The 26,109-nt window shown below is 42.3% G+C and overlaps 3 long non-coding RNA genes across 3 annotated transcripts; 1 reads left to right on the top strand and 2 right to left on the bottom strand.

The window, feature by feature from the left end:
- Positions 1–9,873: 9,873 nt before the first annotated feature.
- On the top strand, positions 9,874–17,543 carry LOC131514887 (uncharacterized). Its single transcript, XR_009263317.1, has 2 exons — positions 9,874–10,046; positions 16,465–17,543. It is a non-coding gene; the product is annotated as an uncharacterized LOC131514887 (long non-coding RNA).
- On the bottom strand, positions 10,807–16,566 carry LOC131514888 (uncharacterized). The gene is made up of 3 exons (XR_009263318.1): positions 16,452–16,566; positions 12,946–15,476; positions 10,807–11,653 (listed from the first exon to the last, which is right to left on the bottom strand). It is a non-coding gene; the product is annotated as an uncharacterized LOC131514888 (long non-coding RNA).
- Positions 17,544–17,885: 342 nt separating the features above from the next.
- LOC131514890 (uncharacterized) lies at positions 17,886–24,505 on the bottom strand. The gene is made up of 3 exons (XR_009263319.1): positions 24,442–24,505; positions 22,582–23,222; positions 17,886–18,172 (listed from the first exon to the last, which is right to left on the bottom strand). It is a non-coding gene; the product is annotated as an uncharacterized LOC131514890 (long non-coding RNA).
- Between the last annotated feature and the right edge of the window lie 1,604 nt (positions 24,506–26,109).

Below are 26,109 nucleotides of genomic sequence, written 5' to 3'. Positions count from 1 at the left end.
TAATTCAGTATCATATTGTTGTTGCTGTTGTTATTTGCTCCTATTAAAAAAAGAGATGATTGTATGTGGGATTTTGTCTCATTCTTGCATAACACAAGCTATTGGGGTTTCTGGTGTTATTTGTTCCCGTTAATTTTTACTTAAGCCTGCCGAGAAGGTTGTAGTAGCTTTGATCACACAATAATGAAAAGGTCATCAAATGAGACCAAGGATCCCATGTTCACCAACCTGCTACATGACTCAGGCAAGTTATCTTGCCTCTCTGGGTCTCAGCTGTCTCCCCCGGAGAAGAAAAAGTTGGAATATATATTTCCTAAGCTTCCTTTCCAAAATTACGAAATTCCTACCTAACAATCCTGTGTCTTTGAACTCAAGCATTAAAACAGAAGAACCGGGGGCGCCTGGGTGGCTCAGTCGGTTGAGCGTCCAACTTCGGCCCAGGTCATGATCTCGCGGTCCGTGAGTTCGAGCCCTGCGTCAGGCTCTGTGCTGACAGCTTAGAGCCTGAAGCCTGTTTCAGATTCTGCGTCTCCCTCTCTCTCTGACCCTCCCCCGTTCATGCTCTGTCTCTCTCTGTCTCAAAAATAAATAAACGTTAAAAAAAAAATTAAAAAACAAAAACAAAAACAAAAAAAACCCCAGAAGAACCGACCCTTCAAATGACCCAACAACCTGTATTCGGTTAAGATGGTGAATAATACTTTAGCAGCATTTTTTCAGTTCTCAGTAAAGATCTCAATTTAAAAAAAAAAAAAATCTCAATTTTGTCCTTAATATAAACTTGATAAGAATTCAGAATATTAATAAATGTTAGTTCAACAGAATTGTTGGGGGGCGCGAACCTCCATATTTTGAAGAAACTCACCACAGGTTCCATATTAACACCAGAGCAAAGGGTTTGGTACCTAGTCACAAATGATAGCCATTACATACTTTACCAATTTAACTTAAAAATAATACGTCAACTTAGAAATGTATAGCAGGGGGTGTAGTTTTTCAAAATTACTTCAGGGTGAAGGGCGCCTGCGTGGTTCCGTCAGTTGAGCATCCGATTCTTGATTTTGGCTCAGGTCATGATCCCAGGGTCATAGGATTGAGCCCTGTGTCAGGGCTCTGCGCTAAGCATGGATCCTGTTTAAGATTCTCTCTCTCTCTCCCTCTGTCCCTCTCCCCCCACCTCTCTAAAAAAAAATTATTTCAAAGAGTACACTAGGGAAAAAAGTAAAGACTGCTGCCCTAAACGGTCTTATCTTGTGCCATGCTTTATTCCTAATCTCAAACGTAATACTAAATCCTCAATAAATCCTGAAACCCAGTGCTGGGAAACAAAGGAGACCTTGGAGAAATCTCCCAGATGACTAAATCCTTTTTTTATTCTTTGCCACCCAGTATACAAACTGCCTGTCAACAGTTGGTAGCCACTTTGATATCCAGTGAGTCTCTTGGGTTTGAGAGGATACACTTTCCCACCGTTTCATTCATTCGCCACCACCCCTCCGCCCCCCTGCACAGACACTGATGAGGAAGAAAGTCCTTGACTAAGCATGTCATCCAGGCTTCATCATGGTGCCCTCAGAGCTCTGTGTGGCCAAGATGTGGTGGTTTAGGGGTCTGGAACTCAGCCCTTTTCCCTCCAGCTGAAGGAAGGAAGAGAATACAAAAATAGGGCTCTGCAGGATAGAGTGAAACGCCGGGTAAATGTGAGGCAGTTAGAAAAAGGATTCTTTTTCCTTGTGAATTTACATGGATGAATTCCAGACGTCTGTGAATTCCAGAGAAATCTTTTAATATTTGTGTGTTCATGCAATTATATCTAAAAAGTATATATTACCAGATATGTTGATGGGTTTTCTTTTACAGTGAACTAGCAATTGAAAGCAATTTTCAAAAAAATGAGATGTTTGTTCCTTAAGCCAGTATTTTTCCAGCTGTAAATTCCCTAGAATTAAAGGTCATTCTTTTTTTTTTTTTTTCCTGCTTTAAAAGTGCTATGGTACTCAAGTCTAGTGAAAAAAGGCAAAAAGCAGTCTTAATTCATTGATGAGCATCTTTAAAAAATTTAATTTCCTCAGGGCAGTGCTTCTTTAGTAATAATAGCACAACGGCTTTATCCTTTAAAAAAAAAAAACAGGGGCGCCTGGGTGGCGCAGTCGGTTAAGCGTCCGACTTCAGCCAGGTCACGATCTCGCGGTCCGTGAGTTCGAGCCCCGCGTCAGGCTCTGGGCCGATGGCTCGGAGCCTGGAGCCTGTTTCCGATTCTGTGTCTCCCTCTCTCTCTGCCCCTCCCCCGTTCATGCTCTGTCTCTCTCTGTCCCAAAAATAAATAAAAAATGTTGAAAAAAAAAAAAAATTTAAAAAAAAAAAATAAAAAAAAAAAACAAATATTTCCCCAACAATTCCACTTTTAGTAATTTGTCTGGCAGAAAAAAAACCCTATGACTATATAAAGATGTTCAAAGCTACCCACTGCAGAAATTAAAACAGAAAAATTGGGGGGAAAAAAGCTTAACAATGGGGTATTAAATACATTAGGGAACTTTCATAGGCAGTATAATATGCAGTTGTTTAAAAGAATAAGATAGAACTATTTTTATTGACATTAAAGTATGTTAAAGCAAATAAAGAAACAAATTGCAGAAGAGGATATATCACACAGCTCTATTTTTGTTAATAAACATGCAAACATATAAGTCCATGTCGAGATAAACCCGGAAGAATACATACAAAACTATTAATTATACTTACATTTGGGGTAGTGAAATTGGAGAGAGCTTAGGAGAAAATCACAACCTTGATTTTATATATTCCTTTTTTATAAATCTTTATCATAAGCAAGAGTCATTCTCATAACTTAAAAAAATCCACAATCACTCACAATAAAGTTAAAAATACAATTGTTGGGGGCGCCTAGGTGACTCAGTTGGTTAAGCGTCTGATTTCAGCTTAGGTTATGATCTCATGGTTCGTGGGTTCAAGCCCTGCATCGGGCTCTGTGCTGTCAGCACAGAGCCTAGAGCCTGCTTCGGATTCTGTGCCTACCTCTCTCTCTGCCCCTTCTCTACTCATGCTCTGTCTCTCTGTCTCAAAAATAAATAAACATTTAAAATATATACAATGGTTGGAGATAAGGAATACAGTTATTCTTTGTAGAATTATTTTAACTAGGAAAACCCAAAGAATTAATGAAAAACTGTTAAAATTAATAAGAGAGTTTAAGAAAGTGGCTGTTTACAAGATACATAATCCTCTGAAATATCTTAAAAGTTTTCCAATCATAACCAGCTAAAAAGTGTAATGTACAAAATGTAAAGGACCAAGAATAGTATTTTTTACTTTCTTTTTCCACTACCCATTCCGTGTTTTCTCTGCCCCTATCCAGAACCTCATCTAGCTTTCTCTTCCAGGTGGCATAACCCAAGCTTTATTCCTGAAGGGCTTGAAGCTTCAGTGGTCCTGCCTTAATGTGAATGCTATAATTTTCCATCAACTTTCCTTTGGGACCTGAGAGTGCTAAAAGACAGCCCAGAGAATACCCTGGCTTCTGCATATAGGACGCCAACTGTTTAGCAGCAAACCAATTTCCTTTTGGTAATTAGGATAAGTCACCCTGGTCAGCGAACTAATTCTCTTCTTTTTCTTTGGCATGAGGATTCCAAATTGGCCAGGTGGTAGTTTTAGCTTTCAATTCAACATTATTGTTGTGTTCCCAGTGGACTATTCTTCCCTTGGGAAGCAAGACTTTCAAACCAGCAACTCTCATAAATACAAATATAAGAAGTAGGGGCACCTGGGTGGCTCAGTAAGTTGACTATCCGACTTTGGCTCAAGTCATGATCTCACTGTGAGTTCAAGTCCTGCATCCGGCTCTGTGCTGACAGCTCAGAGCCTGGAGCCTGCTTCAGATTCTGTATCCCCCTCTCTCTCTCTGCCCCTCCCCTGGTCTTGTCTTCTCTCTCTCTCTCTCTCTCTCTCTCTCTCTTTCTCTCAAAAATAACAAATAAATATTAAAAAAATGTTTTAAGTACAGAGATAAGAATAAAAAATTCCACAAGTAGATTATAAACCAAAAAACAATAATTTATTATTTAGTACAAGTGTTAAGTGAACAAACAGAATAAAAGATATATACATTCTGAGTAATACACTAGAGAAAAAAATTGCAATTGTGCAATGAGATCAGGATAACAAAGAGATATCCAAAGAATACTCAGAAAAGAGATCTCGGAAATTAAAAATAAAAAAGAAGAAAAAACTTTTAATTCAGTACAAGAAAATGAAGATAAAGCTATGGGAATCTCACAGAAAGCAAAACAAAAATAATTATTAAAGGACGGAAAATAAAAAAAGATAAGAAAATTAGAGGACCAGTCCAAAAGTCCATCATCCAACTGACAAAATTCAGGAAAATATTTAACAAAATATTAAGAAAAATTTCCAGAATTAAAGAATGTGAGTTTCTTAACTGAAATGGCCCATAACAGTAAAAGGAAATAGATCCACACCAACGTTCATTGTCATTTACTGCAGAATTTTGAAACAAAGAAAAGATCCTATAAGTTTCCAGAGGGAGAGAAAAAGTCACATACAAAAGATCAGGTAAAAAGATTCCACTAACAGCACTGGAATTTATAAGTAACTAGAGAAGTGCTTTTGCGATGGTGAAGGAAAATTATTTCAATCCAGAATTAAATATCCAACCAAACTATCAGTTAAGTGCAAGAATAAAACAAAGGTATTTTCAGGCTTATATAAGGATTCAAAATTTAACTTCCATGCACCTTCTTCTGGAAGCTTCTGGAGATTGTGTTTCACCAAAACCACGGGTTAAGTTAACAAAAGAAGGAATAGGATCCAATGAAAGGTGATAAGAATTTCCAGGATGTGGTTAAAGGAGGTCCCAGGATGACAGCTCTAACAAGTGGGGATGGTAACCAATCTATATTGGAACAGTCAAGAATCCTCCAGGACAGGCTTTTCCAGTAAAAACTGATAGACAACTTGATATGTCTGAACAACGAGAGATTTCAACAATGAGAGAGAATCTGTGATTGAATTAGAATTAGCAGCGAAAAGCTAAGCAAATTTATTAACTCAAAGGGCATGGAAAGTAGTGCAGGAAAAAAAAAATAGTAATACCCAACAAACTATGTTATTTCCAAAAAGTAAGATTATACATTTCCATTTAAAAAGTCTTAAGAATATACAATAATAAGGCATTTTGGCGCATAAGGAAAATATGATTAATTTAGATTTTTATTTTTTTTATTTAAAATTTTTTAAGATTTGTTTTTGAGAGAGAGAGAGAGAGGGAGAGAGAGCATGAGTGGGGGAGGGGCAGAGAGAGAGGGAGACACAGAATCCGAAGCAGGCTCCAGGCTCTGAGCTGTCAGCACGGAGCCCGACGCGAGGCTCGAACTCACGAACCAGAAATCATGACCTGAGCTGAAGTTGGACACTTAACCAACCAAGCCACCCAGGAGCCCCCAGTTTTTTAGATCTAATGATAAAAAAAAAATGGTAGAGCATGATTTCAAAGAAAAAAAAATGATACTCCTTCAAGTTGTTAAACCAGTAGATTCCAGACCTACCACCATAACTCTTGATTCCTGATTGAAATGAGAGAGATCACAAGTGAAACCCCTGGTGGGTATATAATCAGGCCTCAACAGGAAGCCAGTGGAAGGTTCAGAGAGGGATTATTTATGAGATATCGGCAGGCAGAGGGAAGGTGCCCCGGGCTAGTATTAACAGGTGTTACGACATGTGCATGTAAAGAAACAGCAGGAAGCTAAAGCCAGTGGAAGACCGAGCAGAAAAGGTCACCTTAAGAGGAGCTGTGACCTTTAGCCTTCGGTGGCGATTGCACAGCCAGCCCAAGGCAACTCTACAGGTACACAGCAGGGAGACATAGGACCTGATGTCACTGTGTTCCTTCCCTCTGGCCTCCTGCACAGGGACTCCTCCTGGGACAAATCCAGCTGGGAACCTATGGTGAAAGGAACCTGTAAAAGTAATCTACACAAGTCTGCCTCTGAGGCAGAAAGCCGGGCGCAGAAGGGTGAAGAGCATCTAGCAGAAGGGGAGGCATGGAAGGTCTCTGGCCCAGTGAACACGGCACATGCTAGTCCATGTAGTTTCTTTTACCCCACTTTGTACTGCTAATGGCCACATGAAGACGATGTGTCATCACTATGGAAAATCGTGTACTTCACTTTAGTGAGTTTCAAATACAATGAGGCCAAATAATAACAATAATAATAAATCAAACTTTCTTCGCAAACACTTCGGCGAAAGCATTCTTTGGGCACATTCGGATCCATGGGAAAATTTAAAAAATATATATTTATGAAGACAATTAATTCATTGTGTTTTGGGTGTGGCCACAGGCAGAGAGGATAGTGCAATGTAGGGAAGGGCCGTGAACCAAAGAAATTTTGGAAATGCATTTGGAGGGCCAGCCTTAATATCATTTGGGGAATGGGTGGCAATTTCACTTGTTTTTGCAATTGGATTGGATGGATGGAAGAAACACTCAGGATATGGGGCAGATAATGGTTACAAAATTACCTGCAGTGGAACAGTGTGTTTCCTGATTGTGAGACACAATGGAAATCTGATTCCAGCTTTAAATACCTATCTCATCCCCAAGTATGTTACCATCCATCAATATCCGTCAACAAGTATTTATTGATCACACACTCCATTCTAGGCACCATTTTAGGGGCTTTTGATGTCACTGTCTGTAAGATAACACTGTCTCAGCCCTTGTGAAAGCTTTGATCAAGACGAATCTTGTGCAGAAGTCCGTTGTATTTACCTAGAAGATAGAAGGTGTGCGATGATAAGAGCAGAGGTGTTCTGGTTTAGTTATGTGCAGGGAGCTCAGAGCCCTGTGCGTTCCCCCATTCTTTCTGTCATTTGGTACACAGTGCATCAGTATGAAGCCACTGTCCTTATAGGGTCATACAGTATTAGCAGCTCAGGGTTAGGGAGTAGAGTGTCTACTGGAAGGGTTAGGCTCAAGTAAATCCCAAAAAGATGTTTGCCCATAATTCTCATTTAAAACTTTTAGAGAATTATTTATATTATTAAGTTTTGGAATACTCTTGCTTTGACATCCATTCACCCATTCAATAAATGACTGCCTTCTTTTTGTAAAGCACAGAGAATACATGCGGAAAAGACAAGACTTCCTGACCTTTTGTGATGTCCATTCTTGCCAGGAAGATAGACTTTAAAAACTTAATTACACAAATGGTTACTTAATTCCAACTGTGGATTAAAAAACTAGTATCATAAGTCCCAAGCCAAAAGTTCTTCCTTGTTCCTTATTTAAACAGAGTCAATTTAGACTACAAATACATGCCTTTTCCAAGCGTGCGCACACACACACGTGTGTGTGTGTGTGTGTGTGTGTGTGTAAAGTTAGATATTACCCAGGCTTATTTACTCTGGGAATAATTTAAGCTTTTAATGAAAGGGTATAAATTAGATGAAATGTCCCCAGACCTCAAATTTACTTTTAGGAGTAAAAGTTAGAATATGATTTAAAAAAAAAATCGTGGGGGCGCGTGGGTTTCTCGGTTGAGTGTCTGACTTCAGCTCGGGTCATGATCTCATGGTTCATGAGTTCAAGCCCCACACTGGGCTCACTGCTGTCAGTGCAGACAGAGCCTGCTTGAGATTCTCTGTCTCCTCCTCTTTCTGCCTCTCTCTCTCTCTCTCTCTCTTTCTCTCAAAAATAAAATATACTTTAAAAAAATATCATGATGGGTGCCACGAAGGGAAAGTGCAGGATGTTTTGAGAGTGTGGGGCTGGGATGGCTTCCGTGAGGAAGTGACATTGGTACAGATTACTGGTTGCTTGGTAGGAATTAATTAGGTCAGGGATTGCAAACTCAAATTCCTTTGTGGGGAGGGGGCAGACAGGTAACACAAATGTGTGCATCTGGCAGGGGATAAGACTGAAATAAATATTAAGGCCCAGGGTAGACTGGAGGAAGTCTACTAGCCTTAAGGCATTCAAATTCAAACTTGAAAAAAATCTCTGTTTTGTTTGGGCTGGCCAAACAAAAGAGGTCTGTAGCCAAAGACAGCAGAAGAGTTGGCATACTTCTCCGCTCTGACAATTCAGACAGGGGGACCAGCAGGTGCAATAGCCCTGGGGCAGGAGGGAGCCATCTGTTTTGATGAGCTGAAAGAGAGCAACAGTGGTAGAGGGCAGAAGCCAAAGGAGAGTGAGGCTCCAAGGGGCAGGCGGGATGGAGGAGAGGCCCAGCATGCAGGCTCATCAGCAGGTGAGGACTGTGGTCTTTACTCCAAGTCCCCTTGGATGCACCGGAGGATGTGAAACAGAGAAGCAAATTCATCAGACTTGCATTTTTCAAAGCTCAGGGACAGCAATGTAGCAAAGCATTAAAAGCAGACAGTTAGCAAGCTGCCATGGCGGGTTCCCCATCCTCTCCTTCAGTTTTTTTTTTTTTTATCCACGTTGTTGAAAAAAAAAATTTTTCATGCAGACTTACCCTGTATTCCTCACCCTAGATAACCAAGCGGGACACTTCCTTCTTAGTTGTGACTCGGGCAAAGAAATAACAGGTCTCTGTGCCACGGAATGGAAAGCGCTGAAATGGAAACGTGACAGCCCTACACAGAATCTTCTATCTGCTGGCTGATTTGGCCTCTGGTTCACCTCTCTGGAACCATTGTGGGTAAGACAGTCTCTATCCTCCAGAAATTCACCTGACTGGGGAGAGAGATATTTAAGCCAGTAAATATTAAACACTGTGGTCCCACCGATGCTGATGAAAATCCCAAGTATTATGGGAGCGTGGAGGACATGTGGTCGAAACGGCCACAGGCGGAAAATCAGCTGGGGCTTCGCCTGCAAATCGAAAACTTGTTGCTGGATTTATCATTCGGTTCAGCGTTTACAAAGTCATTCCTATTTAGGGATTCTCTCAGGCAGACTTTGGCCAGTTAACAGACACGAATGCATGCAACTATCTTAAATGAATAACGTGCAACGTTAGTTTGCCTGTTCTCCAGTGACACCATTCTTGGTTCTCAAAGAGCCGAGGAGAAAGGAAGTGCTGTGAGTCAGCAAGTCTCCATGATGGTTATTTAAAGGTGCACGTTTGAAGATAGGAAAAAATCGAGGAAGCCAGACACATTTGCTTCTCCTTTTAAAAAACGGAAACGGCAAACTCTCGCAACTTTCATGCGCGGCCCAACGTGATGTATTTATGGTTTTGTTGTTATCGTACAAGACAAATGGGGTGAGCGTTCAGATGTTAGAATTAGCTCACTTTTTGTTTATTGGCATATTTAGATTCAAAACAATGTCTTTCCTCTTTTTCTCCTCTTAGGAATTTGTATAAAACACCTTCCTAACACTTTAATGCTACAAATAAAACACTGGGATTAAACGCCATTCCCTCAGCAAAAACGATCTCCCTTGATGTAACAACCATTCCTCCGATGATGTTTCTAAATCTAGATTTCAAAATCTCTAGGCTTGTATTAAGGTTTCATGATATACCTGTTCTGTTCTTAGATAATCGATACCAAGTCTTGCGGGGTAGGAAAGTCAACTCATGCAGGGGTCATTTATTTTATTTTTTTGAAGTTTGATTTCATTTATTTTGAGAGGGAGCTAGAGAGCAAGTGGGGGAGGGGCAGAGAGAGAAGGAGACAGAAACCCAAGCAGGTTCCATGCTGTTGGTGCAGAGCCTGACGCGGGGCTCTAACTCACGAACTGTGAGATGGTGACTTGAGCCAGAATCAAGAGTTGGCCACTTAACCAACTGAACCACCCAGGCACCCCTGGGGGGGCGGGGGAGGTCATTTATTTCTGCTCATGATCGAGGGAAGGGCTCTATGCTGCAATCTCTGGGGAGGAGGAAGTCTTACTGTGCTCTCTCTGCATAGTGAACAACGAGGACATGGAAGGTTCGTTCACACAAGCGTCTGCATCTGTGTTTCCATGAATAAGAGCGAAGCACAACTGTCGGACCGCAGATCATTCCAGAAGTCAATCAAGCAAGGTTGGTGGCATCACGCTGAGTGATTCGTTTTCAGAATGTCGCTCTAATATGTTTATTGCTCAATGTATTTATTTATTCAAAAGGATATTCATAAACAAATGCCTCAGAAGCATCTTTCAAGTGATATTTCTTCTAGCATGGCTATTTAGATGACTCAAGCAAAAGGCGAATTTTGAGAAGCACTAACTAAGATGAAATTTTCCTTCCCGCTCTTGGAGGCCTGTACATACAATATGGCAAGTACGTCCCTAGGAGAGTAAACTATGGGAAGCAGATGTGGTAGAATGGAAAGAACCAGAAGCACTGGCTTTGAATCCCACACCTACCTCCTACTCTTGAGTCTTGGCCAGCAGCTGGGTGACAGGAGAAGGGGACAAGAAGCTTTCCCCCAGTAAGATCTAGACCGACGTTAGGGTCACATTCCAGTGGACTGAGGTTGAGGGCAGAGCTCAGGCCCATGGGGGCAACTAGACCAGTGTATGTTCACATGGCTGCTGGAAGGGAGAGGAGAACATTGTTGGGATGGAAGTTCAAGGGCAGACTGTGAGTCAGGGCAGCCAGGTGGAGATCCCCACAGGCACCCCAGGTCCTACCTGGGAAGGGCAGAGGCTGCCAGGGTATTCCCTGCCCTGGGAAGACTTGGATCAGTATCTCTCTGAACGTAAGCGTCTACGGAGGTAAAGTTCAAATGTCTTATCTTGACACCAAAGTACTCTGGGGACCTCGTGCTGGGAGAACTTACGTCTCACCACCATCAGAGGTGCGCTCTATCGACATCACAACCAAACAGTAGTTTACGGGTCCAGACACCGCTCAGCACTTTCCAGGGCCATCCGCTTGCTCGCATGACTACCGCTGCCTGGGGTAGCCCATCTCTACCCGCCCACCATTACTTGCCCAAACCCTAAGCTCCATCGGAGCCCAGGGCAGAAAGCATCCGCTCCGCAGAACACCCTCAGACGTGATCTGACTGTGCTCAGAAATCCCACAGCACGTTCCTTGTATTTCACATTTGCCACTTTCTATTCCGCATGGGTTGTTTGTATCTGCAGCTTACTCTCCTTTACTGGACCAGAAGCCCCTGGGAGGAGCGGTCAAGGCCTTATGCATTTTTGTATTAACCATAGGACCTGGGCTCAGTGCCTTAAAGGAAGTGATTGCCCAATAAATGCCTATTGAGTTGGTCACTGACTGTGTTGCTGCCTTGCCTATTCTACTGAGAGTGAATAAGTAACCATTCTTTAATAGCTCATATATGTACACAAGTTACCAGGAAAGAAAAAGAATGGAGGGGCAGACCATTATACTACAAAGCATAAATGGTGACACCTGCGTGTGTGTTTTCAAACTGATACAAAAACATATTTCCAAATAATATTGCTCTTCTTACTGAAAGGTAACAATAGATCTATCTGTTATTAACTGTAGCACAGATTTTCTGTAAACCTCAAAGGAATAAGAGGTGAGGAGAGGGCTTGAGGACACCAATTTCAGACTTCCCTGGGACCGGGTGTTCGGAGAAACGAGAAAGCCTGATTCCCTCCTGCAACGGAAATGTGTTCATCTTAGTGGATCACGGACGCATTGCTTCATGACATCAGATATTCCTGCTTCGGGGAGAGCAAAGGAGTGAGAGATTATAGAATGACTACTGCCTACTTCACCCTCTCATGGGGCCGCAACCAGCACCGCTCCCTCCCTTCCTCTCTTGATTTCCTTTCCAGCACAGGCTGCTCTGCCGGGAATCCTACTTTCCACGGAGAGAAAAGCAAAGGGGTGCTCAGATGTAGGTCAGGAGGCATTCAGCCTGTCTAGCTAATCATGAGGTCTACCTGGGTGGTTTCATTAATCTGTTTCTCGTAACTGGGATCAAGTACGTTGTATGACTGTGCAAGACTGATTTTCATTCTGGAAATGGACATTTTGCCCTCACCCGATGTGTTGTCAAAGCCCCCATGGTTTTTGCCCTTAGGGGTGTTGCGTGCCCTTGAGAGACTACAAAAGTCAGGCTGGGTCCCACAGCTACCCAGACAACCAGAGGCTCAGAAAGCCGAGCCTTCACACGCTGTGGGTAGAGGGAGCGCCTGGACGGTGCTGTGAGCTTTTCAAGCCCCTCTGGTGCTCACATTCTATGACCCAACTCCCCCTGGGGCAGAAGGAAGAGACCGCTTTTGCAATAGCCTGGGTCACTTGACCCTGGCTTGCAGGGAGGATCTGAGCAGGGCCTTGAAGGAGAGGCAAACAGATCTTCGCATTTCGTGGGAAGAAAATGTTGCCTATGTAGTAAAAGCCAAAGATTCAAAACATACATGGAAACACAGGCAATTTAAATGAGATAATCTAAAGTATAAGTTTAATTCAATTAAGGTAATCAAATCCCACGCATTTTCATTCTAAAACTCCATTCCCATTAAATCGAATTACTTCCCTCTATGACTTTGGCATTAAATGAATGTCAGCAACGACTATAGTGGATCCCTGCACCCCCCCCCAACCCCCCCCCACCCTTCCAGCTTTCAAGGTAAGGATGGAGTTGTGAGTGGTTGTAGCTGCCAATATAAGTACTTCCCATCCAACACAGGGGCAGAGACTAGCTAAGGACACCATCTCAATGAATGCACTTTAATTTAAAATACTGACCTTCTTTTGTTCTTGGCCCCTTGCCTTTCAGAAGAAGGTTTACATATGTGTGTCCCTCAGTCTCTCCAAGGTATTCGCTATGTAGCTCTCCTAATTTTTTTATTTATCTTTCACCACCATCAGAAGCCAGGAATTCAACTCATAAAACTCATCCCATCACACTGGCTGATGCCACATTAGACAGAAAAGACATATCACTGCCCCTTCTCAGCCATCTGGACAGGTGTCCAACCCCCGCACCCCCCAAATCAAACTGCACCTGATGGAATTATTGTCTCAGGCGGTCCCCGTCCTCAGAAGCCAATCCAGCCTCATTCTTGTCTGCTGTTGCTCTCATAGATGTTACGAGGAGAGATAAGCATCTGTGGCTACATACGAATGCTTCAACTGGCTCTGTGGCACGGATTGGCTCCAGACGAAAGTCCCCGCAATCAATCAAGTGCAACCTAACCGCAAAAACATCAGCCGATTTTGTTACACTCGTTGGACTTTCCAGAGACTAAATTCTCTAAAGCTTTGAGGTTAGAAATTTTACGGACAGATTGAAAAAACAAGGTGTCACCAGCAATTGTACGCTCTGAATATCTTGCTGCATTTTGCCTTCAAACCGGATGCAGATATGAATTTGGGTATTGCTGTTACTGCTTCACCACGGCGTGATGGAAAATCTTCTGTCTGTCTTTTTAGAGTGTTGAGTCGTGGAATTCTGGCCCGGGCATTTAAATGTGAAATGTGGTCAAATTCCCAGAAAAATCTCAAACCAAGAATAATGCCTCCCTCAACTACTGAAATGTTAGGATCTGTCGAATCAGAAGTTTTGTTGTCATTGGTGGTAGTTGATTTTAATACAACTGGCTTTTTGTAAATGTCATGTCATAAAACTAGCAGTGACTCTCAACTTTGGCTACACTGAGAATCAGCTGGGAGCTTTGAAACACGTGATGCTGGGCTTTGAAAGTGATGCTAAAGGCCTACCCAAGACCAACTGAATCAGGCTCTCTCCAGTAATGGGACCAGAGTGTTGGAATTTCTCAAAGCTCCATGGATGACTCTAATACACTGCAAGGGATGAAAACGACCAAGCTATAGCCCGAGATGCAAATTGAAGAGGTGGAAAACAGAAAAAAAAAAAAAAAATTAGTCTCTTAATTAGCTAACCTGACCTCTATCCTAAGCCCTTCAAATAAATTCCTAGATGTCCAAGTCTTCAAAATGCTATTTGGGAAGACAGAAAGAGAGAAAGTGTTTTATTTGTGCAGACTGTATGCTGTTAAACACCAGTTCCTAGTTCCAAGGGACCTCTTGGGATCTCTTTCCTAATGACTTGATGACAGGAAAGCAGAGGGGATCCCTGATCCAAGGTGGTCCCAGGAGCCAGGCTGCCCTCCTTCCCTATCCACATGCCTGGGGGCGCAGGGGTATCTGGGTCTCTGTTCCCAGTGAAACCCTCCACTGATTCACAGGGAAGAAACAGGCCATCCCTTAGCCCTGCGTGAGTAAATTCTTTAAAGAGATAAGTGAAGTCTTCTGCATCAAGAAGACAATATTCTTTAATCTGGTGTCCTCCTTCCATTGTTCACAGAGCTCAATTACACAGCAGGAATTGGAACACTTCTAGTGAAGTGACTAAGGCCTTCCCTGAACGTAGGATGACTCCGCTTTCGGAAGCTCCCCTGTGGCCAGCAGGGCTATGATCCCAAATGATGTCCTCATCTTTTTCCAGGAAAGGACTGAATGGAGCCCAAAGGATTGAGTGAGGAGTTACTATATTTTATATTTACAGGGAATTCCTTCTGAAGTTGATTTTATTTGTCACCACGACTATCAACATTAAGAAACGGTAGGAGATCTGAAGGTTAAAACGAATGCTTGTGATATGTGTCTAACGTCTCATCGTTCCGGCATTTTCTTGAGCAACTCAAGCTTCACTGTGTAGTGCAGCCATATGCGAAACGGACCCTACTGAGGCCCGAAGCCTGGAAGGCGGTAGCTCTCAGACTCTAGGGTCCATCAAAATTACCTGTTGAATTTGAATCTGCATTTTGAAGACACACACCAAGTGCCTCTGAATTAGTAGATGGTCCTCAGACCCCAGAGGTGGGACATGAGTAGAGGGACCCTGTTGGGTGTTTTCAGCATAAGGACAATGACTATAGCATCAGTTACATCTGACAATGGTCTCCCAAAAATAAATAGTATTCTTTTAGTCGGGACCTTGTTATTAACATTTACACTTACATTACATGTACATTATTAACATTTACATCAGATTCTGAGGCCTTAGCGCCCAGCTTAAGTCTCTAAAGGAAACAGTAAGAAAGCCAGCATCTTGAACTGAGGGATACCTACGAGGCTTTCCCGTCACAGCTGTAAGTTCCTCTCTCTGCTCCAACTCCCCACCTACCCCCCATCCAGCGTTCCCCGTCAGCGTCCTGGGCTGTATGACAGGAAGGCATAGCGATATCTGGTGCTGTTAATGTTTGGAGCCTTATCTTTATCCTTGGATCTATTTCGTAATTTGCATTTGAAAAACCTGTACCTACACACTAACCAGGTTAACTTCATGGAAATGATTATTATTGTTGCTGTCGTCGTTCTTACGGTTGATTTGAATGTTGGTTTCATGGAGAAAAAATGACATACAGCTTCTGGCGGCTTGCACACAAGGAAGCTAATAAAAGTATTTGTGGATCGCCGACTTGTGAAGTATGAGATTTGACGAAATGTTTCACCTGGCATGCGAAGGTTCTCAATTCAGACCAGGGACTGCAGAGGGAGTGTAGGGCTCAGCTGCAGAAGAGATCGGAGAGGTGAGAAAACAAAGAGTGGTGGTGAAGAAAGTGTTCATAATGGAAGCAGTTATCTGTGAAGTAGAGAGACCTAGACAGGGGGCAAGTTGTGTTCCATAAACAGAGAAGGCTGCTTTTCATAATGGAGAGGGAAGGAGTAGAATGGGGTCTGTGAAAGCCACCCAAGGGTCCCCGGCAGGACTGGAGGAAGACTGCCTCCTTCGGTACACACCTGGTCTGAAGGCAGTAGGTTTGGAGAGAGAGAGACAGAGACAGAGAGATAAGGCACAGAAAGATGAAATAACTCGCCCAAAGTCCTGCTAAAGCTAAAATTCTAATAAACCAGGCAGTCTGACTCTAGACACTGTATGATTAACTCCTCTGCTTTAGAACTGAAAAAAAGAAAAGAAAACAAAACAAAAGAAGAGAAGAAAAGAGAAGGGAAGGGAAGGGAAGGGAAGGGAAGGGAAGGGAAGGGAAGGGAAGGGGAGGGGAGGGGAGGGGAGAGGAGAGGAGAGGAGAGGAGAGGAGAGGAGAGGAGAGGAAAGGAAAGGAAAGGAAAAAAGATAGCTTATGGAGTAGGAATGCCCTATCTTATGTACATCTTTATTGACCCCTCCTATCAAATGTGTAGTCATACCTAGGACACAAACAGAGACGATTTTAGAGTAGTAATAGGCTAGTTTAAAAATATGTAGATTGTGAGATCTGGCCGCTCTTAATTTATTAATTAAATAAAGTAAAACAAGATAAAAGGGCTGCTCACCACATCCCAGTGATTTAAAAAAGAGATAATAGATACCCAAGCGTAAAGAGATGTTGCTCTGTTTACCCAGCCATCACCAAGAGACGTCAGTCCCTCTATTTCTGAGTGTCTTTATATCTACCACAAATGGTGCTAACAGTGACTCGCTCTTTCACTCTAAATAAATTACCTGTGGGGAGCGGATTTATGGTGATTTTTTTTTCCCCTTACCATTTTATTCCAGGAGTTTTCAAACACACCACAAAGTGGGCAGAATTTTCCAGTGAACCTCTGGGGTCTGCCTGGCACCTGAATCGCCAGTGCTGGGTTATCCAGTATGCACGTGAGGAACAGCATTCTGGATTGGTCTTCAGCTCCATTTGTGAGTCACCCGACAGTGCCCAGCATGCTGCTTGTTATTAGTTGAGTCATCTGGATGGAGGCTGATTATCCACTATGCCCGAGGCAGGGATAAGTGATGAGCAACTAATCAAGGGCAGATTCCAAAGAAGCCAAACAAAGAGTCCTTTGTATGCTGTGCGTGTTGTTACTGGTAAACGCTCTGCATATTTATGATCAACAATCACCTGGTGGTAAAAGTTTGAAAAGCTCTCAAGATGTCAAGTATATCAAGCAAAGATTTCTTAGAATTCTTTTTCCTCCCTTAATTTTGCTCTCCCTTTGCTTTTCACCCCTACTGGGTAATAGAATGGGAGGAAACCCACACGGTGCATAAAGGAACGTTTACTCTCACATGTATTGGCCAAAGAATCCCAGGTGTACTTCAGCTTCTACTCCAACAATACTCACTCCTGCAGCAGCCATTTGAACTTGGGGGCCACATTTGTAGTCGTCTCAACCTTTTTCTTTTTAGAAAACCGACATCATCAATCTTACTAAAATACCTAGGCATATCTCAAGGATTACACACACCACGACCCACAGCTGTGAGAGCCATTGCCTGCCTTTCAGTGCAATTATTAGTTAGGAATAAACAAAGATTTTTAAGAGCTGAATTGTGTCCCCCCCCCCCAAAAAAAAAGATGTATTGAAGTCCTAATCCCCAGTACCTCAGAATGTGCCTCACATGGAAACAGGGTCTTTGTAGATTTAAACAAGTTAAGATGAGATCCTTCGAGTGGGCGTTAATCCAATATGACCTGTGTCTTTATAAAATGGGGAAATTTGGACATAAAGGCAGATACAAACTTTGGGAAAATGTCAAGTGAAAAAGAGATCAGGTGGTGTATCAGCAAAGCACTAGAAGCTCGAGAAAAGGATGGGACAGATTCTCCCTCACGGCCCTCAAAGGATGCAACTCTACCAACACCTTGATCTCCGACTTCCGGCCTCCAGAACTGTGAGACAACCAATCTCTCTTGTTGAAGCTGCCCAGTTTGTGGTACTTTGTTTCAGCAGATTAATACCGGGATATTGGCAGGAGCTCAGAGGCCATTGCCTTTGAGAATATTGTAGACAAGGCTAAAAGCAGTGGCGAGGGAAAAAAAATTGATTCGAGAAAATCTATTGTACAAATTTCCTTCCAAGCGGTATGTCAGCTTTCTGCAGGTCTCCTTTAAAATGTTAAAAAATGTATATTCTAAAGAGAGTTTTAGAGACAATCCCTGCTCAGAACGGCTTTGTTACATATCTGGCATTTGAACGTGGCTTATTTCAGTTTTATTGGAACGTGTGAATGTGAGATGTTTTTCACAAGAATAAAAGAGTACGTCGCACAGAATACAGGTGTGTAATGGGTAAATAGATCTGGGAGTGAAATTCTGCATTCTCCCATGTCACCTCGGCAATGGCACTACTCCTTTCTTCTCACAGCATTTGCTTGGGATTATGTAGGAAATAAGAGGCTAGAACAGTTTTGATAGATAATCCTTCGCCAAAAAACTTCTGGAGGACAGCAGAATTGAACTCTCAGTTTTCCCCTTCTCTCTGGCCTAAAAATCAAGCGAAAGGGAACATTATCAATGGCCAATTCTTCATAACGGGAAGGTCTCATGGGTGTTACTTATGACCAATCATTTCAGAGAAATCACAGTCCTTGTAGGATGGGATGGCCCAGATACTCTGGATTCTTTCTTCAGTCCTTTAACCAGAACTATAATTACTCTTCAGTCTCCATCCTCCTAATTCCTATGTGCCCAGCCCTCAAATACTGGAATTTCATTCAATGTCGTTCAGCTTATGAAACAGAAAGTGACTCTCTCTCCTTGCGCTGCCCTAAGATGGCCAGAGCTTGACCGTGGCCGAGCCTGCTGCAAAGTAGGTCACTGCAGGCTGCCATAACTATGAGAACATGCTCAAGGGAGGGCAGGGCCTCTGGTCCTCAGGACCAGGACTGCATCACATGCATCACGTATAGGAAGCCCTTTATCCCCAAACGTTACATAGACTGGGTCAGAATTCACTGAGCTTCTGCAACTTTTCTACAACAATGAAGATACTTCCAGTATTCTTTTTTTTACGTCTTTTTATGCCAATTCCTTTCATGTGTGTACATGTTTACATACATAGTCTACCTAAAAATTAAAAGTAAAAAAATAAATTCAACATTTTGCTTTCAATTGCAATATGACGAATGTGTCTTTACTAAGCCGTGTATCCAGCACAAGGTTAGGCACGGGGAGGGCTATAAAAGAAGAATAAGGAATGGGGTCTGCCCTAAAGGTAGATTTGCGTTCATCGAAGAAACAAAACCACCTCTCCTCTCGCATTCAAAGTACAGTTATTTTCAAAACCTACGGCAAGTACTGTATAGAAGTATTTAGCTCCGAGTGTAATAAGAGCTGAAAGGAAGAGTTGGCTTGACTTCAACAGCCAGTACAAGCTCCATCAAGGACATCAGACACGAGCTGCCTTAAAAGAGAAAATTACAAGAAAACTGAGGGACAGGGTCTGACGTATTATATTATGCAGAACACAGAACACAGAAACACAGACACGGAGATGAGAGCGGGCACGATCTGTGTTAGGATAATTCACGTGTCTGATCCAAGAAGGCTGCAAATTTGAGTGGAGTTACCTCACAGAGAGATGCTTCCTCGCTTTCTTTTATTCTTTGGTTCTCTTCTTTCCTTCAACAAATACTGATCGAAAGCCTGTTAGGTGCCTGGCACGCGTCAGGTACTGGGGATAAGGGACACCATCTACTGACATGCAGCCTACACTCTAGTCAGATAGACAAAGCAGGAGGCTGACAACAAAAGAGAAGGGTTGGAGGAAAGAAGAACAAAGTCTTGAGATTAGGAAGAAATGATCTGGAACTCGCAACAAGGATCAAGAAGATGCTACTGCATTTTCAGGCCCCGGGGCCCATGAAAGAAACTGCCCCATGCGAGAGGGATGCGCCATGAATCAGTGCCTTGAGGGGAAAGCAAAGTTTCAGCTAGGTCCGGAAGATGAAGTACATATCCTGAAAAGTGGCCAGAGACACAAGGTGTATGGCTGATGACGGACAGTGATTTATTTATAAAGCACCAAGTAGATGTGTTCGGAGAAAGGGTAAGGGTAAGAGACAGGATCAACTTCGTTGTGTGGACCAAACAGGAAAATAAAAGTGTGTGTGTGTGTGTGTGTGTGTGTGTGTGTGTGCGCGCGCGCGTGTGCGTGAGCCAACTTTTCATCATTCGCCTTCCTCCCTACCTTATCCGCCAGCAGTAAGGCCCCATTTTGAATTCACTCAGTCCTGCTAGAACGAAATTCTCTCTCTCTCTCTCTCTCTCTCTCTCTCTCTCTGAGGGAAACCCCTCAGACTCTGGAAGCTTTCCTGTACACACACACACACACACACACACACACACAACACCATACACCCAAGATGCATCTAAAAGACCAGCACCAACCAATCGACAGGCTACCTAATAAGACTGGAAACAAATTTCAAAATCTTCAGATCCTCTCTTCACCAGCTCCACCAAACTTTTAGTTTCCACTGCTGCTTCCAGGGTGCTGAGAGTGGATAATTACTTGGAAAGAGTTAAAGTGCACCTTCAGAATAGGAGTTACTGTTCCAGATACTGAAATTTTCAAACCACTCATCCATTTGACAGTAAACTATATTCCCCAAGCATGAAGCTCGTACTGAGTGACCTACAAAAATGGTGAGTCTGTTCTTTTGAAGCTATTATATGCACTTATCTTATTTGGTCCTCACCGGGATCCAGTGAAATAGACAAATGTAGACACTGAGGTCACAGAGTTAAATCGTTTGCTCACATTCACATAGGACCACAGGGAGATTTACTGCCAAACTAATGAAGATAAATGTCAGGACTCTCCTCTTGCATGGGCTTCTTCCAATATCCCGGACGGGAAAGAGGCCCACCAATTTGTCCGCACGGTTATAGTGGTTATAAAACTTGTAAGAGTGAGACATTTTAATCACAAGTGGTGATTAAAGCACAATTGGTAAATATTGCTATCTCTTTCTACTCCAATTTCCCCTCCATTACATTTCTCTTCATGTTGGGTGGCCTCGATCATTTTTAGGATCCAGCTAAGGAAAAGTTGAGTTGGGAATATCTATAATGTTTTATAAGATCCATGTATGGGATCCGAAATGGTTCATGTGTATAATAGCTATTGCAAGCCTTCCCAGTGTAGGACTGGCTTGGGCATGCACTCTCCAACCCTCTGCACACACACACACACACACACACACCCCATACCAGCTCTGCTGGCTTCCACACAAAGATTTTAGGGTTACAGGTTGTCCTATAGCACCTGGCACTGAAAGTAGGTGGGTCTGAGTAGTGGAAGACAAACAAGTTTTTGCATATTAAGACTCACTTACCGGGGCGCCTGGGTGGCGCCGTCGGTTGAGCCTCCGACTTCAGCCAGGTCACGATCTCGTGGTCCGTGAGCTCGAGCCCCGCGTCGGGCTCTGGGCTGATGGCTCAGAGCCTGGAGCCTGCTTCTGATTCTGTGTCTCCCTCTCTCTCTGCCCCTCCCCCGTTCATGCTCTGTCTCTCTCTGTCTCAAAAATAAATAAAAACGTTAAAAAAAATTAAAAAAAAAAAAAAGACTCACTTACCATCCCATCCTCTATAGAAAATATTCCAAAATTGTTATCTTTTGAAGGGTATGCAGCCAAAAAATTTGGGAAAATTATTACCGAAGTGTGCCAGGCTAATAATAACATTGTGCTGCCTTTACAGATTTTGTAAGATAAATGACATTGGCCAGCTTTTTAAAAATTTGTAATCCTTAGCATTTCTTTGCTCATTATAAATGGATATTCACCATCATACTTAATTTTTTATTTCTAATTTGTATTCTTTTTCCTGGAGAAGACCTTTGCCAAGTTGTATGAGCCCTCAACATACGTTCAAAGAAACTAGGTGTTCTAACTCCTAGCCTGAAGAAGGTTCCTGCCTCTCAGATCTACCCAGGCCATTTACACAGTATCGGAAGTTACAGTGGAGCATCTGACCAGTGGTAATTTCCACTAAAAGCGGTTCTTTCTTTCTCTCCTAATGACTTACCCATGCTGAACATTTCGATGCCATGAAAAAATTGAGAAATTCCCCTTTCTCACCCCCAAGCCTCCACGCCAGTAGTTTTCCTTTTCACACATGCCTCTTCATTTCCTGATTCTGGTCTGGGCTTGAAGCAAAGTACCTGAATCCAGCCAGAAAGGCTGTTATTACAGTAATTTTGGCCTAACAGGGGCAGGAAATACCAACAACCTTATGCGAGCTATTCTCCAATGAAGAGCCAACCTGAATGTATAAATGTGGGGCCCTTACATAATTCAGATGATGCACAGATAAGATCAGGACATTTGGAAACACCTTTCCTCCCAATCCTTAGAAGCACTGGATAGATATGGATTCCCCACAATAAAATCCTGAAATAAAGGACTGTAATAACATTTTTTTAATGCAAGCCCCAGAGAAATAACAAATAACATTTCTCCTGGGAATTTTGTTCCAAATCCGAGTTTTAATTGTCAAACAGATAGAGAGAAGTAAGACCGCCAACGAAAACAAAGAAGGTTCGGTATTATTTTTTGATAAAAAGGATTCCCTGTCCAGTTCCTGCACAATTAGTTGTGTTAACTTTAATCAGAATCCCAGGTAAAACAAAATAAAGTTATTTTGCCCAGTGTGTTATAATGAAGAAGAAAGGAGAGAGAGAGAGAGAGAGAGAGGGAGAGAGAGGTGTCATCCATGCAAACTGCCTTATCTTCCCACAAAGACCATAACCCAGCTCATAAATACATAAAGCACATACAACATTCAGTATGTCAGGCATCTTTCTTTCAGGGAAACATGTTACCGACAAACTGACATTTTCAATACCTGCATTATAAAGTTTGAAACTCAATCCTACTTTTCAACGTTACCTAAAATCCTTGGCTCTGAGGTTTATGCTAATCTTTCTTTTACTTCCACCTCGGGCAACTTTGAAGTTTATATTGTTGTTTGCAGCATTTGACGTAACCGTTTTGTAGTTGTGTTTACTATGCCAGTGCATAGCATAGTTCGAGTGAAACAAACATTTTAGAATTTGCATTGGCCTTGTTGTGACCTGCCTGATGAATCACCCTTGCTGTTCCAGCCCATCGTTTCCCAGGGCTGACACAAGGCTGTTTTGCCCCATTAATTGGAGAACTCTGTTTACACTGATTCAAATACATGTCCAGGCTGGGCTGTTTGAACTGCTTCAGGGAAAAGCACTAAGGCAAGGCCTGTAGGTAGGTAGTTCTCTCTCTGAAGTCTGAACAGGGGGAGAGGGTCTGGCATGAGATGTTCAAAACCACTCCCTTTCTCAGGCGCCTGAGTCTTGTTCTTTGTAAGGTTAGTTCTCAGCATGATTGCATGGCCTCTATTGGCGTAGCTCCCAAATTTTGTGGTGTTGATGCATTGACTGTTGAGGGTGGTCACAAAACAGATTGTGGAACTGGGCAGAAGGACACTCGGTCACTGGAGCTGTCACACATCTCCTGCAAAGTCCTTCACCCAGAACAAGAACTCAGGCCTGTGTCTGTGGATAGATGATTAAATAAATACATAAATACATAAGTAAATAAATAGATACGCACTAAGGAATGAGAAGAAATAGGATATGTAACTAAACTTTATAGGGGATAAGGCCCTGCCAACTCCAGAGATTCACTTAGACAAAAGCCTGGTAATCTTTTTTTTTTTTTTTCTGGTTCCCGTTTTCTTCTTTAATTTTTTTAAACATTTATTTATTGTTGAGATATAGAGTGTGAGTAGGGAAGGGGCAGAGAGAGAGGGAGACACAGAATCTGAAGCAAGTTCCAGGCTCTGGGCTTTCAGCACAGAGCCCGACACGGGGTTCAAACTCACAAACCGTGAGATCGTGACCTGAGCCGAAGTCGGAGGCTTAACCGACTGAGCCACCCAGGTGCCCCTAAAAGCCTGGTAATCTTAATGGCATTTTGACTTTATGTGTTTCCTGGCACTGATCAGGCAGCAAACGAACCAGGTCAGAGACTAGAAGGACATGCCCCTTTTTCATTGTATTAGCGCTAAATTAATAGGACTATCACTGACCCTTAATTCTATTGAAATCTGTATTATCTATTTTATAAAGTATTTTGCCCCCGGCTGCTGTTTTTCCACCCACCCACTTCCTACCTTTTATTTAGCCTTTTGACTTCATTCTGATTTCCTTCCAAATTGGAAGTATTAGGGAGGAGTCCTTGAACCAGTTTTTCTCTTAATTAGAAACTCGTGTAAAAATGAGACCAAGAATAGGGTGGGGGAAATGGTAAAGAGAAAAGATTAAAAAGCAACTATGATGTGGCTGTGGGTTTCAGGTTGTCACAGTGCAGCTTCTCTCCAGAATCCAGGTAAATTATGAATAGAGAGGAAAAGTATATACAAGTCAATCACCTTCTTCAATAAATCTAGAGTTTACCCATCAGCCAAGTTCACCCTGAGTATAGCATCAATCCTACTCCAATCGCCCCTCCTTATGCATGGAATATATGTTCCAAGACCCCAGTGGATGACTGTAACCACAGATAATACTAATACTATATATTAGTAGTATATATACTATGTTTTTCCTATACATACATACCTATGATAGAGTGTAATTTATAAATTAAGCACAGTAAGAGATTAACAACAACTAATAAAATAGGACAGTAATAATAATATACTATAATAAAACTTATGCGAATGTGGTCTCTGTCTCTCTTTCTCAAAATATCTTATCATACTGTACTCACCCTTCTTCTTGTGATGATGTGAGATGGTAAAATGTCTGCTTGGGGAGACAAAGCGGGGTGAATGACACAGGCACTGTGATGTAGCATGAGGCTACTATTGACCTTCTGCCAATACGGCAGACGGAGGGTCATGGCTTCCTAGCCATGGTTGACCATGGTCTGAAACCACAAAAAGCGAAACCATGGTAACTGAAACCCCTCTATAATTAACACTTTAAGCTTGGTGATGGGGGATTGGGGGTGCAAAATGGAATACAAGCAGTAATGAACGAAACTTTCTGTGTTGCTAATGAATAATTAAACCACACTGAAGGGGGTGGAAAAGAATTATTCTGAGTAACTTTGGGAAATAGCATTTTGTCTATATAAACAAAAAATGTACACAAAATATTATACTCAAGGAAACTGTGTCTTTCATGGGTATGAGTTAGCAATTCTGAAATTATTTTATGCATGTGTTAGGACTGAACAGAAAGTCTATTATGGACAGTGAAAGCAAGGTTTATCTCTGTCAGAAAAAGGAATTACAAATTAAGAAAGGGGAAGACTAGGTAGAATGAATTTTGTGGTGTTAGATCAGAAACAGAGGTATCTATATAAACTCATAGATTTAAATGCGTGCGTGTGTGTGCGTGTGTCTGCACATATGCATGTATACACAGATGGGCTGCTTTTAGATGACCTGGAACCATTATTTTGTTTTGTCTTGTTTTGGTTTGGTTTGGTTTGGTTTTTGGTGGACTTATATAGGGTCCTTAGAAAAAGAAGAAAATGTATGTTGTTAGTCATTGAAGGAAATACGAGGCTCATCATAATAAGTCCTATTTCCAAAGGGTGCCAGTGAGGGCGTTAATAAGGCAAGGCACAGAACTGGGCATAATTTGGGGCGCGTGGGTGGCTCAGTCGGTAGAGCATCAAACTTTGGCTCAGGTCATGATCTCATGGTTCGTTGGTTCAAGCCCTGCATCGGGCTTTGTGCTGACAGCTTGGAGCCTGGAGCCTGCTTCAGATTCTATGTCTCCCTCTTTCTCTGCCCCTCCCCCACTAGTGCTCTCCTTCCCTCCCGCCCTCTCTCTCTGTCTCTCAAAAATAATAAATAAACATTAAAAAATTTAAAAAAAAGAACTGGGATAATGCATAATGGGGGAAGGGAGTAAGAAAATACCAATAACAGCTAAGAATCCCTGTTCCCAATCCAGGAGCCAAGTTGTAAGTATTGCAAATTCCATCTACTCCATCCAGCTCTAATAACATAGGCACAGATTTAGATGCTATTGTTTAATTTTAGGGTACACTCGAGCTATAAAATCTGCTTAAAACCATAAGCCCTCCTGTTTAAAATTGAGAGAAGAGCAAACACAAACTTTTAGAGCCAACATAAACTTTTTAGGCCATTTTTAAGCCATTTTTTGAATTAACAAGTTCTCATCAAAATGAAAAACAGGACCGCTCGAGAGCAGGTCTTGAGGATTCCTCACACAGACTCGAGAAAGCTACAAGCAACCAACTGACTTTCTCCAGAGAACTTTCTCCGGAGAACTTTCCATTAGTCATTTGCATGACTTCAATGAGATATTAGTCAAAGAGATTTTGCTGCCACCCAGAATGAATCACTCTCGGTTCAGTGAAGTCTTGGAGGGGTACTGACGAGCAATCCACTTTTCCGTT

This window comes from Neofelis nebulosa, chromosome 6 (genome assembly GCF_028018385.1).
Source record: "Neofelis nebulosa isolate mNeoNeb1 chromosome 6, mNeoNeb1.pri, whole genome shotgun sequence".
Lineage (NCBI taxonomy): Eukaryota > Metazoa > Chordata > Mammalia > Carnivora > Felidae > Neofelis > Neofelis nebulosa.
The sequence above is the reverse complement of the archived record's forward strand: the minus strand, read 5'-3'. Positions and strand labels throughout refer to the sequence as shown.